We start from the raw sequence: 19,049 nt of genomic DNA on the forward strand, positions 1-19,049 counted from the left end.
TTACGGGCACTCCGTGATCAGGGAGTGCTGAGAGGTTTGTGGCGTTTTTGTAGAGACCACGTAGGGGGGTGTGGGGGACAGCAGCAGAGAAGGGAAGAGGACACCGAAGGGAAAGTAGGGCCCTGAGGGGCAGCAGTCTTGAGCTGCCTCCCCCTGGGCTTGAGGGGCCTAGCGGGTGCCGTGGTCCACACAGTCCCGTCCGGGACTGACGCACTCGCCACACCAGCTGCCAGGAGCGTTGACAGCCGGCAGCCCTGAGCCAGTCTCCTCTCAGGACCGTCCTCCCTGGAGCAGCTCCTACCCTCCTCCTACTGAATAACGCACAGAAGCAAATGCTCGCTCTCCTGCTTTAACGTGGGAGGACTCTGAGCGGCCTCTCCCATTCCAGAGCCCCCCGCAAGGCCGGCCGGGGCCTCTGATGCGGCCACGTTGCAGTTCAGTCTGTCCTGCTGTCCAGTCTTGCTTCCTTCATGCCCTCATAGGTGTCGTTCCCAAGACGACTCCCCACGAAAGCCCCTGTATGCGAATCTGAGTCTGTTTTCAGGAACCCGTGTCTCAGAGCGGGACTTTGGCATCAAATGGGGGCAAATGGGCCCCTAATACGAATGAAAATTGCCCCCGGGTGTGGGGAAATGAGAAGGCCTAATCTTTGCCTCAGGGACGTCCTTCGTTCATCAGCCTCTGGCCACAGGCCCCGCCTGACTCTTGGTCCCTACGCTTCCGTTTGTCAGTTGCACCTTTGCTCCCGTTTTTCGTCTGCTGCCTCAGTCCCCGAGGCATCTCCCCGTACACTACTCTCTGTCAAGGTCACGGACCATCTTTATCTTTGGCTGTGCTACAGCCACCTGACATCCTCTATTCTGTACCGGTCAGTGACTTCCTGGGCTCAGGTGAAGCAGACACAAGCTCCACCCATTTTTGTGTTCACAACACTTTACTCCTTAAACGTTTATAACGGCTCCAAATTCCCCTGGCAGAAAAGCCGAAATCCACCAGGTGCTTTCATATGTCGAAACTCAATTCAGCGTCTTCACAAAGTAGATAAGGTTGGGTTTTATTACCCCAAGAAACTGAGGTTAAGGGAACACAATATTCTAATCATGAATCAGACTAACTCCAGCAACAGTAAGCCCCACCTAACCGCCTAGCACGACGCCTCGCACAAAGCAGGTCGTTCCGTTATTTTCTAATGAATGAGTGAATTTCCCTATCTCTTCATTAAGCTCTCTGTATTGGCGATTCAAGTTTCTATTTCACTACACAAAGTTCGGCTGTCCTCTCTCCAAAATCCCCCCTATGTTTCTAATAAAACTGCGTGTGACAGAGTTCAAAGACTGATTGAATTGTCTCCTGGTTCCAGAAATCAGTGGGTGTTCTTTGGGCCAAAAATTACTTCGTTAAGACTTTTGCTATGAGCGTGGTTGCAGAAGTCTGCATTCTCGTCGTCTCTAGGAAGCCATAAAACAACAGCAAGAAGAATGAATTCAAAAGCCAACTCCATTTTCAACCAAACTTAGAGAGAGACAGACTTTTCAGGTTTCACACTGAGGGCTACTGAACGCGGCCACCGTCGGGCAAGTAAAGAGGAGGGCAGTCAGAGGGGCAGCGGGACAGACCTCAGATGGCCTGCAGACATGCGAGTCCCGAGGGCGGGACACGGCGTGAGTAAGAGCTGTGGGTATGGACAGGACTTGAGGCAGAAACCCTCCTGGTGCCAGTTAGGTTCCGAGAAGCAGAGGAAGCAGAACTGCCATATTTCCAAAGGTCAGGGGCGGAAACAAGAAGGGAGTCACTGGGTTGTGAAAACAGCCAGCCTGCAAAATACCACACCCTCCCCGCCACCTTCCCCCCGCCCCATGCACACACACATACACACAAAACATGCTTAACGATTCCAAGGTAGACACTGAGAAAAATAATATTGACTATAATCAGGATAGGAAGACTATACAAGTGTAGGAATATAATACTCTATTACCACCATCAAATATATCTACCTCCGCTCAAAATGCGTACTGGGGCAGTCCAGAGGTATTCCAGCTGGAAACCAAAGAAGAGAAGGAAGCCGGCTGTCCCTTCTACGAAACATCGCACTGGATGCCCTAGCTCCATGCTATAAGAGAAAGAAATTCGTGGTCTAAAAATTGGAAAAGAGGAAAATTCTCCAAAATACCTGACCAGTACCGTTCAAAGCTGAGCATCATCAAAAACAAGGAAAGTCTAAGAAATTGTCACAGCCAAGAGGAGCCTAAAGAGATAAGACAACTAGATGTAACTAGTTCTGGAATGGAAAAGAACATCAGCTAAAAACTAAGGAAATCTGAATAAAGTATAAGCATTAGTTAATAGTAATTTATCGATATTGGTTCATTAAATATAATATACCATGCTACTGTAAGATATTCATAATAAGGGAAATGGCAAGTAGGGTATATGGGATCCCTCTGTACTTTCTACATGATTTTTTATAAACCTAGTAATGTTGTGAAATATAAAGTTTATTTTTTAAATTGGAAAGGAAAAGACAAAGTATCTCTAGTTGTAATGATAGTATTGAATAACTGGAAAACTTAAGGGAATCACCAGAAAAAATATTGTGAGTCACAAGATAATTGAGTTAATAGGTGAAAGCACTAATACATAAAACTCAATTACACTTATGTTTGCAAATAACCATTAGTTAGAAGATGTGAGGGAAAAACAGACCCGCATTTTGAAAGGGCATGGAAAACTCCTAATTAAGATACATATTATATATCTGAAATCGATAGGATTTAGTGATTCATCACTTACATATAACATCCAGTGCTCATCCCAACAAGCGCCCCCCTTAATGCCTATGACCCATTTAGCCCACTCAAAATTACTCCAGCAACCCTCAGTTTGTTCTCTGTATTTAAGAGTCTTTTATGGTTTGCCTCCCTCTCTTTTTATCTTATTTTCCCCTCCCTTCCTCTATGTTTATCTGGAAAAACCCCACTTAAAAAAATGTTTATTTATTTTGAGATCGAGCACAAGAGGGGGAGAAGGGCAGAGAGAGGGAGGAGAGAGAGAATCCCAAGCAAGCTCCCGCTTGGGGCTCTATCCCTCTCTCTCAAAAAAAAAGGGGGGGCGGGGAATTTAGCCTATATTAAAGATGGCTTTTTAAATCAAATGAGGGATACATTAAATTTCTTATTTAAGGAGTCAACCAAATGGACTGCCCTCTGGGGGAGAAAAATTAAACTTTGATTCTTATGTCACATCATACGTGGTTAAACTTCCAAAAGATTGGAATATAGATTCCAAAAGACAGGAATATAGATTCCTATATTTAGGAGCGCTTGGGTGGCTCAGTTGGTTGAGGTTGATTTTGGCTTAGGTCATGATCTTCTGGTTCGTGGTATACAAGTCCCACGTTGGGCTCTGGGCTGAGAGTGCAAAGCCTGCTTGGTCTGCTCTCTTCTTCTCTCTCTGCCTCTCTCTCTGTCTCTCTCTCTGTCTCTCAAAAATAAACATTTTTAAAAATGGGCAAAAGTTTTAAAAAAAAGATAAAGTATTTAAATGTAAAAATTGGAAACATAGAAGTTCTAATAGGAAACACAGGAGAATTTCTTCATAATTTGACATTGGCAATGCCTTTCTGAAAATTCAGAAGACCTAAACAGATTAATAAATTCAGCTTTGTGAATATAAAAATGTGTACGACACAAACATCACCAAAAGAAAAATCAGCAGACAGACAACAAATAGGCAAAAATATTTATATGCAGTTGAACTCGTTCTCTAATAACTAAAGTGGCACATGGATTCTCAGTACTTTTCTATATGGTGGAAATATTTAATAATGGAAAGTTAATTAATTAATGGATATTCATACTATGGAATGTGATGCTATTAAAAAGAACGCTTTTGGTGTCCTGGAAGTGAAGGGGCCATGTTGGTGGGTGACCCCGGGAAAGGTACCAGGCGAGAGGCGAATCGGGAGGGGTGGTAGCGCGTGCAGTCCGTGGGTGAGAGATGGCAGGCTCTGGTGAGCGCAAAGGCAAGAAGGATGACAATGGCATCGGCACGGCCACTGACTTTGTGCTCTCCGTGCCCGGCTAGTGCTGGGGGTGGGTGGAGCAGCCATGCTGGGCATCGCCATACTGGCAGGTAAGCAGATGAGCCCATAGGAGAACTCGGCAAGTCTGCTTCTAGGACTCCACCCTGAAGAAATAGGTGGCAATACAAATAAATCTATCCCAAAGTACGATGGGGCGATCAGTGCTCCTACCAGCCCCACCCGCCTGAGCCATTCAGGGAAATTCATATCTTTCAGTACTCACTCTAAACATCACTGGACTCGATGCTCCAGTCAAAAGACATAGGGTAACAGAATGGATAAGAAAACAAGATCCATCCACATGCTGTTTACAAGAGACCCACTTTAGACCTAAAGACACCTGCAGATTGAAAGTAAGGGGATGGAGAACCATCTATCATGCTAATGGTCAACAAAAGAAAGCCAGAGTAGCCATACTTATATCAGACAATCTAGACTTTAAAATAAAGACTGTATCAAGAGATGCAGAAGGGCATTATATCATAATCAAGGGGTCTATAGACCAAGAAGACCTGACAATTGTAAACATTTATGCACCATGTGGTAGCACCCAAATATATAAATCAATTAATCACAAACATCAAGAAACTCATTGATAGTAATACCGGAATAATAGGAGATTTCAACACCACACTCACAGCAATGGACAGATCATCTAATCAAAAAATCAACAAGGAAACAATGTCTTTGAATGACATACTGGACCAGATGGACTTAACAGATATATTCAGAACATTTCATCCTAAAGCAGCAGAATATACATTCTTCTCCAGTGCGCATGGAACGTTCTCCAGAATAGACCATATACTGGGTCATATACAAATCAGCCCTGAGTAAGTGCAAAAAGATTGAGATCATACTGTGCATATTTTCAGACCACAATGCTATGAAACTCGAAATCAACCACAAGAAAAAATTTGGAAAGGTAACACATACTTGGAGACTGAAGAACATCCTACTAAAGAATGAATGGGCTAACCAAGCAGTTAAAGAGGAAATTAAAAAGTAGATGGATGTCAATGAAAATGATAACACCAAAACCCAAAACCTCTGGGATGCAGCAAAGGTGGTCATAGGAGGAAAGTATATAGCAATCCAGGCCTTCCTAAACAAGGGAGAAAGATCTCAGATACACAACTTAACCTTACGCCTTAAAGAGCTGGAAAAAGAACACCAAATAAAACCCAAAAAAAGCAGAAGACAGAAAGTAATAAATATTAGAGCAGAAATCAATGTTATCAAAACCAAAAAAAAAAAAAAAAAAAAAAAAGGTAGAACAGATCAATGAAACCAGAAGCTGGTTCTTTGAAAGAATTAACAAAATTGATAAACCACTAGCCAGTTTGATCGAGAAGAAAAAGGAAAGGACCCAAATAAGCAAAATCAAGAATGAAAGAGGAGAGATCACAACCAACACAACAGAAATAAAAACAATAATGAGAGAATATTATCAGCAATTATATGTCAATAAAATGGGCAATCTGGAAGAAATGGACAAATTCCTAGAAACATATATACTACCAAAAATGAAACAGGAAGAAATAGAAAATTTGAACAGACCCATAACCAGTAAGGAAATCGAATTAGTAATCAAAAATCTCCCAAAAAACAAGAGTCCAGGGCCAGATGGCTTTCCAGGGGAATTCTACCAAACATTTAAGGAAGAGTTAACAGTTATTCTCTTGAAACTGTTCCATAAAATAGAAATGGAAGGAAAACTTCCAAACTCTTTCTATAAAGCCAGCATTACCTTGATTCCAAAACCAGACAGAGACCCCACTGAAAAGGAGAACTATAGACCAATTGCATCCTGACGAACATGGATGCAAAAATCCTCAACAAGATATTAGCCAACTGGATCCAACAATACATTAAAAAAATTATTCACCACGACCAAGCATCCGCAGGGCTGGTTCAATATCTGCAAAAACAATTAACGTGATTCATCACATCAATAAAAGAAAGGACAAGAACCATATGATCCTCTCAATAGATGCAGAGAAAGCATTTGACAAACTACAGCAAGTTTCTTCATAAAAACCCTCAGGAAAGTAGGGATAGAAGGAGCATACTTCGAGATCATAAAAGCCATATATGAACGACCCAACGCTAATATCATCCTCAATGGGGAAAATCTGAGAGCTTTCCCCCTCAGGTCAGGAACAAGACAGGGATGTCCACTCTCACCACTGTTATTCAACACAGTATCGGAAGTCTTAGCCTCTGCAATCAGGCAACACAAAGAAATAAAAGGCATCCAAATTGGCCAGGAGGCGGTCGAACTTTCACTCTTCGCAGATGACATGATACTCTATATGGGAAACCCAAAAGATTCCACCAAAAAACTGCTAGAACTGATTAATGAATTCAGCAAAGTTGCAGGATATAAAATCAACACACAGAAATTGGTTGCATTCCTATACACCAACAATGAAGTGACAGAAAGAGAAATCAAAGAATCGATCCCATTTACAGTTGCACCAAAAACCATAATATACCTAGGAATAAATCTAACCAAAGAGGTGAAAAATCTATACACTGAAAACTATAGAAATCTTATAAAGAAATTGAAGAAGACACAAAGAAATGGAAAAAGATTCCACGCTCCTGGATAGGAAGAACAAATATTGTTAAAATGTCAATACTACCCAAGCAATCTACATATTCAATGCAATCCCTATCAAAGTAACACCAGCATTTTTCACAGAGTCAGAACAAATAACCCTAAAATTTGTATGGAACCAGAAAAGACCCCGAATAGCCAAAGCAATCTTGAAAAAGAAAACCAAAGCAGGAGGCATCACAATCCCAGACTTCAAGCTATACTACAAAGTTGTAATCATCAAGACAGGATGGTACTGGCACAAGAACAGACACTCAGATCAATGGAACAGAATAGAGAACCCAGAAATGGACCCACAAACGTATGACCAACTAATCTTTGACAAAGCAGGAAAGAATATCCAATGGAATAAAGACAGTCTCTCCAGCAAATGGTTCTGGGAAAACTGGACAGCGACATGCAAAAGAATGAACCTGGACCTCTTTGTTACAGCATACACAAAAATAAACTCAAAATGGATGAAAGACCTCAATGTAAGAAAGGAAGCCATCAAAATCCTCAAGGAGAAAGCAGGCAAAACCCTCTTTGATCTTGGCCGCAGCAACTTCTTACTCAACACGTCTCCAGAGGCAAGGGAAGCCAAAGCAAAAATGAACTACTGGGACCTCATCAAAACAAAAATCTTCTGCACAGCAAAGGAAACAATCAGCAGAACTAAAAGGCAACTGACAGAATGGGAGAAGGTATTTGCAAACGACATGTCAGATAAAGGGTATCAAAAATCTACAAAGAACTTATCAAACTCAACACCCAAAAAACAAATAATCCAGTGAAGAAATGGGCAAAAGACATGAATAGACACTTCTCCAAAGAAGACATCCAGATGGCCAACTGACACATGAAAAAATGCTCAACATCACTCATCATCAGGGAAATACACATCAAAACCACAATGAGATACCACCTCACACCTGTCAGAATGGCTAACATGAACAACTCAGGAAACAACAGATGCTGGCGAGGATGTGGAGAAAGAGGATCTCTTTTGCATTGTTGGTGGGAATGCAAGCTGGTGCAGCCACTCTGGAAAACAGTATGGAGGTTCCTCAAAAAACTAAAAATAGAACTACCCTACGACCCAGCAATTGCACTACTAGGTATTTATCCAAAGAATACAGGTGTGCTGTTTCGAAGGGACATGTGCATCCCCATGTTTATAGCAGCACTATCCACAACAGCCAAAGTATGGAAACAGTCCAAACGTTCATCGATGAATGAATGGATAAAGAAGATGGGGTATATATATGCAATGGAATATTACTCAGCAATCAAAAAGAATGAAATCTCACCATTTGCAACTACGTGGATGGAACTGTAGGGTCTTATGCTAAATGAAATTAGTCAGTCAGGGAAAGACAAAAATCATATGACTTCACTTATATGAGGACTTTAAGAGACAAAACAGATGAACATAAGGGAAGGGAAACAAAAATAATCTAAAAACAGGGAAGGGGACAAAACAGAAGAGACTCATAAATATGGAGAACAAACTGAGGGTTCCTGGAGGGGTTGTGGGAGGCGGGATGGGTTAAATGGGTCAGGGGCACTAAGGAATCTACCTCTGAAATCATTGTTACCTCTGAAATCTACCTCTGAAATCATATGCTAATTTGGATGTAAATTTTAAAAAATAAAAAAAATAAAGTTAAAAAAAAAGAATGCTTTTCAGCTACATACCTATTATCATGCAGAAATGTCCATGATATATTAATAGCTTTTTATTTTATGTATTTATTTTTAGACTGAATTACTTTTATATATTTATATATATATATATATATATACATATATATATATATATACACACACATCAAGTTATTGAAATGGTGACTCCATGTAGATGTAGTTTTTTCCTTAAAGATGGCACCCACAGGTACAAAGATGCAGAGATGTCTAGAGCTTTCAGCTGTTTATTTGAAAAGATTCTTTTTTTTTCCCCAGGGGGAGCGGGGGGAGGGGGCAGAGGCAGAGGCAGAGAGTATCCCAACCAGGCCCCACACTCAGCTTGGAGCCCCACGCAGGGCTTGATCCCATGACCCTGGGATCATGACCTGAGCCGAGATCAAGAGTCAGACGCTCAACTGACTGAGCCACCCAGGCGCCCAGGAAAGATTGGGTTTCCTCATTTGGCTGAAGATTCACAAATTCTCCATAATCAAACATGTCTTTGATTTAGATGACTAACGAAATTTCTAGTAACCTGGCTGGGATCTCCCCAGGGAAGAGACACACAAATAGGACACATCACAGGAACTGTCTGAAATAGGGGATTACTGGTACAATGACCCCGTAAACACCGTCCGGTAAAATCTGATTCTTGACACAAGGGACACTTAAAGGTGGGAGGCCCAGAGGAGCTTGTACTCTCTTGATAAGTTTCTGTGTTATCAGATGTAGACGTTTCACTCCTATTACTGTTCCCTACTGAATCTTGAGAGCTCTGAAAGTTTGGAATGATAGAGGAAACACCATATTCATCTCGGTATTTCTTACCAGATATGCAACGATGTCTCATGTCTCAGAATGTAATCTGGTTTGCACAGTATCTGCAGCTACCGGAAAACTTCCTCATGACAATTTGAAGGTCTATGGCCCATTCAGGACAAGCAGTCTCTCTCTCTCTCTCTTCCAGTCACACTTCCACGACAGAGGGGACAATGTGTTCCGCTTTCTCTCACTGCAGTCAGGAAACATTTTCTACAGAAAACTTGCTGACCGGCCGGGTCCTTGCGGGTGCTTTGTGCACCTGCTGACCAACAGGGCAGTGGAAATCATCCTCAGTGTAGGACGTGGCCGCCGAGAGCTCCTCAGCCACGGAGGGGGATGGCGGGCCAAGGCAATGGCAGTCCCCGACTCTCTACACGAAATATTAACAGCATGTTTAAAACCTGGGAGGATAAACCTCGAACTTAGCCCCCAAATCGTTAGCCATTAATAAAAGTTCTCCCCAGATTTATCGAGCTATTATTGATGTTAGTCATTTCATAGAAGGAAGAATTACACTTTATGCTTTCTAGGCTTCTTTATTTCTTTAAACAAACATGCATCACTTTCATAATCTGCCAGAACAATAGAAATATTTCCATTTTAGAAAATAAAAGGAGATCTTTGTGGTTATGGGAAGCTAAGGAACCGCAGAGAGAGATTCTAAAAAAGAGGGCTCACGGGTGAGGTGAACATGGGGACGCTCAGCCTGACATGACACCCGCCTACAAAGGTCTCGGTGCTTTGCCGAAGATGCTGACGTCAGTGCTGGGAATGGGCATTAGGGTTCACAGTGTGCGGTGTGTGCAAGTTGGCATTAGAAGCCTGCAGAACGTTTTTTTTGATCACACAGGAGATAAACGAGACTCTAATTGGAGCCCAGCGAGGCAGGAGAACGATCTCCATCGAAAGTGCACTGTGCAGCCTCCTCTCCGTGGTTGTCTTGGTTGAAGGGAGGGATTCTTCCTAATTTTGATGACATCACCATGAAAACATCACATGCAAATAAAGCGAACAGTGGTTCAGGTGATGCGCTTTGTGGTCCAGCTGGGCTCTTCTCGGGGGCATAACTGAGGAGGAGTCAGACGGGGCTCACGCAGTGGACAAGGAGGGAACTTACGAGGGAATGCGTTTGAACTGTGCGTTCTTGGGGTCACAGAACTGCTGAGCGGTTCACTGGAAGCCTTCTAATTAAGGTGCAGCAAAAATTCACAGTTTGGGGGTCCTCCTGTTTTCCAAAACTTACCGAGACGACAGATAACATGCAACAAGAGAGATTCAAAAGATGGTTTTGGAGGCGCCTGGGTGGCTCAGTCGGTTGAGCGTCCGACTTCGGCTCAGGTCATGATCTCACGGTTCGTGAGTTCGAGCCCCGTGTCGGGCTCTGTGCTGACAGCGCGGAGTCTGGAGCCTGCTTCGGATTCTGTCTCCTTCTCTCTCTGCTCCTCCCCAGCTTGTGTTCTCTCTTTGTCTCAAAAATAAACAAACATTAAAAAAATTAAAAAAAAAAAAGATGGTTCCATACAAGAGCTACTTTGGGAAAACAAACGGACACTTATTTGAAAGTTGAACGTATACCCACCGTGCAATCCAGGGAGTCTACACCTAGGCATTTCGTCAAGTGAAATGAAGATCTCAGTAGATCTCAGTCTATAAAAAGCTCTATTCTAGAATGTTCATACCATCATACTTCATGGTGAAGGACTGAATGCCTTCTCCTTCAGAAGATCAGGAACAAGACAAGTATGTCTGCTGTTGCCACTTCCATTCATGTTGTACCTGAGGTGCTTGGCAGGGAAACAAAGGCAAGAAAAAGAAACAAAATGCACTCAGATTGCAAAGGAAGAAGTAAAACTCTGCCTACAAAGTGACATAATCTGAGGAATCTGTAAGAAAGCATTAGAGAGAGCAAATAAATTCAGCAGACTATAGGATACAGTGGCAATATGCAAAAATCAATTACGTTTTTATCTACTGGCGACGAGCAATCCAAACATGAAATGAGAAAACAATCCCATGTACAAGGACATAGATAAATTTAACAAAAAAGTGCAAGATGTGTGCACTGAAAGCCAGAAAACATCACGGAAGTAAATAAGAGGTGCACTAAGTCAATGGAAGGACATTCCGTGCTCATCGACTGGAAGATTTGGTAGCTTAAAGATATTTTTAAAATGCCAATACTTTCTCTTTTTAAAGTTTATTTATTTGTTTTGCGAGAGAGAGAGAGAGAAAGCGGATGAGGGGACAGAGAGAGAGGGAGAGAAAGAATCCCAAGCAGGCTCTGTACTGTCCGTGCACAGCCTGACATGGGGCTCGATCCCACGAACTGTGAGATCATGACCTGAGCCGAAGTCAGACACTCAACCGACTGAGCCACACAGGGGCCCCAAAAGGTCAGTACTTTCTAAATTGATTTCTAGTTTCACTAAAATCCCCATCACACCCCCAGCTGGCTTAAAACGGTGTGTGTGTGTGTGTGTGTGTGTGTGTGTGTGTGTGTGTGTGTGTGGAAACTGACAAGCTGATTCTGTAGAGCAATGAAGGGGATCCAGAAGAGCTAAAACAACTCTTAATGAAAATGAAGTTGGGGCACCCCGACTTTCCAATTTCAAAATCTACCACAACGCTACTATGATTAAGACAACGTGGCACAGCATAAGGACAGACATGAAGATCAAGGGATTAGGCTTGAGCGTCCAGAAATAAACCCTCGTGCTTATGGCTCACTGATTGTTTAACACGGGTGTCAGGACAATCCAGTGGGGGGAAAGAGTGGTTTCTTTCAACAACTAGTGTTCAAACAACTAGACATTCACATGCAAAAGAACGAAGCTGGACCACTACCCCACTCCATACACACAAAAAATTAAAATAGATCCCAGATCTAAATGTAAGAGCTAAAACCGTAAAGTTCTTAGAAGAAAACAGTTATAAATCTTTATGACCTTCAGTTAGGCAAATTTATAGAGACAAAAAGCCGAGGAGTGGTTGCCTAGGGCTGGGAGAAGAGGGACATGGGTCTCTTTTTGAGGTGATGAAAAGCTTTGAAACATAGATTGTAGTGACAGTTGCACAACTCTGTGAATATACTAAACATCACTGAATTGTATATTTTGTTTTTTGTTTTGTTTTTATTTATATTTAAAGAAAGACAGAGAGTGCACATGAGCAGGACAGAGGTGGGGGGAGAGAGAGAATCCCAAGCAGGCTCCACGCTCATGAAGGGCCTGATACGGGGCTCAATCCCACGACCCAGGGATTATGACCGGAGCCGAAATCAGGAGCTAGATGCTCAACCGACTAAGCCACCCAGGTGCCCTCAATGGTGCATTTTCAATGGGTAAATTTATATTATGTGAATTATATCTCAATGAAAATATTTAATAGAAGAATGTGTATAATAGCTTTATTCATAATAGCCAAGGGGCTCAGTCAGTTAAGTATCTGACTTCAGCTCAGGTCATGATCTTGCAGTTGGTGAGTTCAAGCCCCACGTCAGCCTCTGTGCTGATGGCTCAGAGCCTGGAGCCCTCTTCAGATTCTGTGTCTCCCTCTCTGCCCCTCCCTGGCTCGCACTCTGTCTCTCTCTCAAAAATAAACAAACAGTAAAAAAAAAAAAATTCATAATAGCCAAACACTGGAAATAATCCAATTGTTCGCTAGCAAGAGAATGGATAAACAAGCTTGGTATATTCATGAAATAGTACACTACTTAGTAATGTAAGTGAAGGAATCTTCATGTATGCAACAACATCGATATGTCTCGGACACATTATGTTGAGCAAAAGAACCCAGACACAAAAGGCACGTATCGTATGATTCTATACAGATGAAGTTTTAGAACAGGCAAAATTAATCTATGGAGAGGGACGCCTGGGTGGCTCAGTGGGTTAAGCACCACCTCTTACTTTTGGCCCAGGTCATGATCTCACAGTTTGTGTGTTTGAGTCCTGTGTTGGGCTCTGTGCTGACAGCTCGGAGCCTGCTTAGGATTCTCTCTCTCCCTCTCTCTCTGCCCCTCCCCGCCTCTCTCTCTCTCTTCATAATAAATAAGTTTAAAAAACCCTAATCTGTGGAGGAAAAAAAATGATAACAGCTGCCTTTGGGGGTGTAGCATCTGCTGCAAAAGAGGACAGAGGAATAAACTGCGTGACGGAGATTTCCTAGATCTTACTGGGTGTGGGCGACCTGGGTAGATACATTTGTCAAAATTTACTGTACTGTACCCTTAAAAATATGCATGTTTTATGGCATGCAAATTGTACATCAATAAAAAAATACTGCAGCCATGCCTGGCTGGCTCCGTCAGTGGAACGTGCAACCCTTGATCTCAGGGCTGTGAATTCGAGTCCCATGTTGGGTGTGGAGGTTACTTAAAAGAATAATACAATCTTAAAAAAATACGCTGCAGAAAAATTATAGGCTCAAGCATCTCGGGGGACCAGAAGTGGGAAATGAAAGCAAAGCGGTGAGCAAACGTTGAGACCTCAGGTCTGTCGGATCCCGGAACCTAAAGCTGGCAGGCTCTGCCAGCAGTTCTGATCCCGTGGGCCAACTCTGCTCTTTTGATATGGGGGGCTTGAAGCCAGAGGCTACATCGGGCCAGGGCCTCACCCCTGAAAGAAGACGAAAGAATTGCTTGTTGGCAGCTGCAGGCCTCGTAAGCCAGAGGATGAACACCAACTCACAACTAAGAACTGAACTAAGCCCCAGGCACGGGGCTCCGTGACCCGATCTGCGGAACCCCCAGAACTACAGGGCCTGAGCTCCGAACCACCGACATAAGGCCTGGCTGTAGACTGTAACTCTAACCTACTGACTGGAAGGAGGGTTAAGCTGAAGCCTCTAGAAGCAGAGTCTGAGACGGGGGGTCCAGTGCAAGTGGTGTACTGGGGGCTGCTCTGTGGAGAAGGGAGGAAACGATGTAGGACAGGGAAGGGGAAGAAGGTAAGGGAGGGTGTGCTCTGTATTAGGGTTCTCCAGAGAAACAGAACCAATAGGAGATTACCTATCTATCTACCTATCTATCCATCCATCCATCCATCCACCCACCCACCCAGCCATCTGTCAAGTATCTAAAGACTTTTCTAAAGAACTGGTTCACGTGGTTATGGAGGCTGACAAGGCCCAAGGTCTGCAGGGTGTGTCTGCAAACTGGAGAGCCGGAAGAACTAATGGTATAGTTCCAGTCGGAGGGCTTGAACCCCAGGGAGAGCCAGTGTTTCAGTTTGAGTCCGAAGGCAGGGCCAAAACCAATGTCCTACCCTGAAAGCACTCAGGCAGAAGGAATTTGCCTCTTTTACTTGTGGGAGGGTCGGCCTCTTTGTGATATTCAGGTCTCCGCCTGATTGGGTGAGGCTCACCCACACTAGGGAGAACAATCTGCTTTTCTCAACCTAGCGATTCGAATGTTAATCTCAACCAGAACCCTTCACCCAGAACAACGGCTGACCAAATGTCTGGGTACTCCGTGGCCTAGTCAAGTTGACACGTTAAAATTAACCGGCCCAAGTTCCCTGCATTGGCCTGATCCCACAGGGCCTCTCAGACGTGAATTGTACCACAGAATTAATCCCACGTTGAGGCACAGGGTCTGGTCTCTTGTGTCCCCATGTCAGTGAGGCATCCCTGACAAGTTAAGCCAAGAGTAGTTCTCTGGGGAAGGGAGTGACCAACGCTCACAGCAGACAGAGGAGGGGTGTGCCAGCAGGCAGAGGCTTCTGGGTAGGGCACCCACAACATCCTGTACAGAAGCAACCTCGAGATTCCTATATAGGGATGAGGAGCACAGACAGACAGACACACAGACAGAAACAAATCTTTATAAGCAAACTAACAGAAAATCTCCAGGGAAAATGAGCATACACACCCAAATCCCACAGCCCAAGGAAAAACTATACTTCTAGAACAATGAACAAGATCAATAATCAAAACAGGAGCTCACTTGAGATGAACTCAGTGTAACAGAATAGTGCAGGAAATACTTTCAAATAAACATGCTGATCTGTCTTGAGGAAGTCATAATGCCCAGTAAAGTGACAAAGGTTCTACATTTACCGACACCAGGATGGGCTGATCCTACCAGAGGTGTTAAAAGACACACATGTGGGTGTCAAAAGTAAACTTCCTTCTAGAACTGAACTTAATTTCTATTTTGAGTTCCCAGTCCTACCGGAGGGAAAGACCCAATCTCAGTCAATTCAGTGTCTTCCCTGCTCCCCTCTTCCCCAGTACCATGTGGTGTTACCATTTTGGGAAAGGGACTCTGGTCTTTGTCATCTGTTGACGTCACTACCTGCTGAGCAGCACCTCATCCTGTCTGGGCCTCAAACATCAATCCATGAGGTGACCTGCTGAGCTGACCCGCCCTCGCATCCAGGACTTCCCCAGGCTACTTATCAGATCCTCTGGTGACACAGGACACGCTCCATGTTTTCCTGTTTCACTCTGTGGCCTCGGGAGGCCTAGTGAGGCTGTCTGGGGCCTCTGCTACTTCATGCTGCTCTAGTCGGCACCGGAGACCTTCCTCCTGCCCTCCGCTCCGTGTCTGGCTCATGGGAACCCTTGAAGGCTGTGTTGGTCCATGTGTAGATGCCCATATGCTGTGCTGTCTCCACACCTGCCCCGTGACGGGGATCTCGGGGATCTTGCTTCCTCCCCACGCTTGGTCTTGGGGACGATGGCTCATAAATCCCCATTTGCTCAGGTATCAGAACCCCGGCGGGGATTCTATCAACGCAGCCCAACCCCAAGGGCTTGGCCACGAGAGGTGGCAGGGCAAGGACTCTTCTCAGGGACTCAGGGACGCTCACTACCGTCTGCCTGTTTTGTTTTCCTTCTGACTCCTCCTACTCTCTCTCGGCCCATCGAGGCCGCTTGCCTCTAGGGCCCCTTCCAAAGAAGTTGGCCTTGGAGGGCAAAGGTGAGGATGTGTCACTTCAGGAACACAGATGGGACGTGTTTAATTTAAAAATTATGGGGGCGCCTGGGTGGCGCAGTCGGTGAAGCGTCCGACTTCAGCCAGGTCACGATCTCGCGGTCCGGGAGTTCGAGCCCCGCGTCGGGCTCTGGGCTGATGGCTCAGAGCCTGGAGCCTGTTTCCGATTCTGTGTCTCCCTCTCTCTCTGCCCCTCCCCTGTTCATGCTCTGTCTCTCTCTGTCCCAGAAATAAATAAAAAACGTTAAAAAAAATACAATTAAAAAAAATTATGATAAATTCAGATGTGCGAGTAGACAAAGAAGAGGAGAGAAGTGAAGATGAAAGGATGGGCAAACAATATGGAGGATGGGAGAATGTCTTCTGAAAACTGGAGTATCTAGGGGCGCCTGCTGGCTCAGTCAGAAGAGCACGCGACCCTTGATCTCAGGTTTGTGAGTTCGAGCCCCACATTGGGTGTAGAGATTACTTAAAATCGTTTTAAAAAAACTGGAATATCTAATATTCAAAACTCCTAAACTTGTGCTGTTGAAATACAGACCGCCCCTCGCCCCCAATCTCTTTAAAGCCTCTGTAGAGTTCTAAAGATAAAACGGCCTGATGTGGGTGAGGTTTTTGTGAAACTCAAGGGACTCAGCTCCACATTTGAGTCAAGATACTGCAAACGAGTGTGTGGGATGATCGTTCACGAACTGAACTAATTCAGTGGAAGCAGAGGCAGAATGTCTAGCCAGAGGAAATGATGAGAAAGTAAGCCCTCCAGGGGTTCACAGAAACATGGGAAGGTTTTGAAGACAGATCTTATCTAGATCCTTAAAGAGAAGGACCCCTGGCCTCACATGTCCATTAGACACCTCGGAAGGGATGTTGGAGACACGTGGGCCCCCTCTTAATCTGTGGACACAGTCACAGAAGAACTCACTCACCCATGAGGCACTGACGGAGAACCTTCGAGGGGCTAGATGTGCTGAGTACCAAGGATACAAGAATGAAAATCACATGGAACTTGTCATGAAGGCTCTCTCAGTCTGTGGTAAACAAACACGCACAATGAGATGAGCTACGTGCTGTAGAGAGGGATGTAACTAGAGAAGGAATGAACAGCCCCTGCACCAACGAACTGCAGGGGAACTCAGCTCTTGGAGAACATGTGGGGGCTTCCTTTGTGCCCCACGCATTGCCTCTTCTGCCCCCCGAGGCTCCCAGAACGGTTTGCCAACGTGGTCCTAACCCACGAGTCTGCATTTCTGTCACAGGGCGCTGGATATTTATGTATGTGTCCTTTGCCTAATTAAAAGTGGGAAGTTTCTCTCCGTTGGTTTCTGTGATCGTCATGAACTACTGCTTCCTGAGCACAGGGCTCCAGGAGGACCGCTCCCTGACACCACAGCTAAGCTTGTGGGAGAGCGCAGGGAAAGCATTAAGAACAAGTGTCATCAAACCAGGAAGGTGCCCATCATGTCAAACACCTCTGGGTGAGATAACTGCCTTAGTGTCCAGAGTCAGCCCGGAGAACAGACTCTTTCTGGAGAGGGACCTTTGTCCCAAAGAGACTGGGAGAGACTCACGGCACATTGGCTTTTCGGGGGCAGGTCGTTCTTTCTCAAGTGGGTGTTAAAGGAAATTCTCCTCCATTTTCCATACGCGCAGCCATCAAAATAAAACAAATTCCGTAAGTTTCAAGAGCTGAGGACGGAAATCAGCTCCTGCACTGCCTGTAGGTCTTCCAACAGAGGAACGCACGGGATTCTGACACAATAGGAAATCTGTAACAAAAATTCCTGCACGAAGTCCAAGCTTTCCTTTCTTTTAATGGATGAACAAACCCAAGGCAAAATAGTCTTTGGGGTAACCCAGAGAAAGACGCAGAGCTGCGAGGTGGAGGCCTTGCCTGGCCCACTGGGGTAACTTGGGAAGGGAGGGGAGGGCGGGGGAGACTCAGCCTGAGCCCTGGTCTTCTCCGTGCTGCTGACTGGCTGTGACTTTGGGTCTCTGTTTCCCTTCTTGGGACTCAAAGTTCTCTGCCTTCAGGATACAGACTAAAATTTGATTATTTTGTAGTTCCCAAAGTTCGACTTAGTTCTTTTCCAAATCCGTGATGTGTCATCATAGTTTCCTATCCCCTGCAGATCTTTTCAACGTTGTTTATTGGTTTGTAAATCTTGTATTTATTTTAAAATATGTCTCACGCTTTCAATATCTAAAGCCCACATGGGTCTGCTTCTGCTGGTTTTAGTATATACCGCTTCGTTTCTGCGTGTGTATCTGGTCATATTTGACTGTGACTGCTCATCGACCCTGAAGATTCTTTGGGGGGATTTCCCAAGATGTGGGGTGAAGCTGCCCTTATTCCAAAGGTGATTTTGAGTTTGCTTCTGTCAGACACAAAGGGGCACTATCGGGTTTGGATGATACTTCAGCTCACAGCCCGACGTTTATCGGACCGCCTCAGTGAGGCAAGTTTAGACCCCAAGTCCACGCAAGGGCTGGCCTGTGCTCACAGCCTCAGGAGGGGCTCAGAGCAGTGACTCCTGTCTCACCGCACATCAAGCACTTGTCCCTAAACCCCTGGGATTCAGCGAGGGAAAGGAGGTTTCCATTTGCCCCACTGGTACCCTAAGGATTGCAGCCGCCCGGGGGGACGTGGGGCTGGCTCCTATTAGACTTCCCGACCTGGAACACCCCTGGGCCCGTCCCTCGGGAAGCCACCCCAAGACAGTTCCCAGCCTCTCCGTCAGTTTACTCTGGATCACCAGATGCAAAAATGTCACTGAATGATCTATCGCTTTCTTATTATCCCGTCAGCTTTTCAGGGCTCTGTGATAAAGGATTGTTCGTTGCTCCTTAGAGTTTTACCATTTCTCTCTCTCTCTCTCTCTCACTATATATAAATATTTATATAAATATTAAAAATATAA

At 44.6% G+C, this 19,049-nt stretch overlaps 1 pseudogene; it reads right to left on the reverse strand.

Annotated features, from left to right (window-relative positions):
• On the reverse strand, positions 1-10,560 carry LOC122491056 (annotated as a pseudogene).
• Positions 10,561-19,049: the final 8,489 nt, after the last annotated feature.

This window comes from Prionailurus bengalensis, chromosome C2, assembly GCF_016509475.1.
Source record: "Prionailurus bengalensis isolate Pbe53 chromosome C2, Fcat_Pben_1.1_paternal_pri, whole genome shotgun sequence".
Lineage (NCBI taxonomy): Eukaryota > Metazoa > Chordata > Mammalia > Carnivora > Felidae > Prionailurus > Prionailurus bengalensis.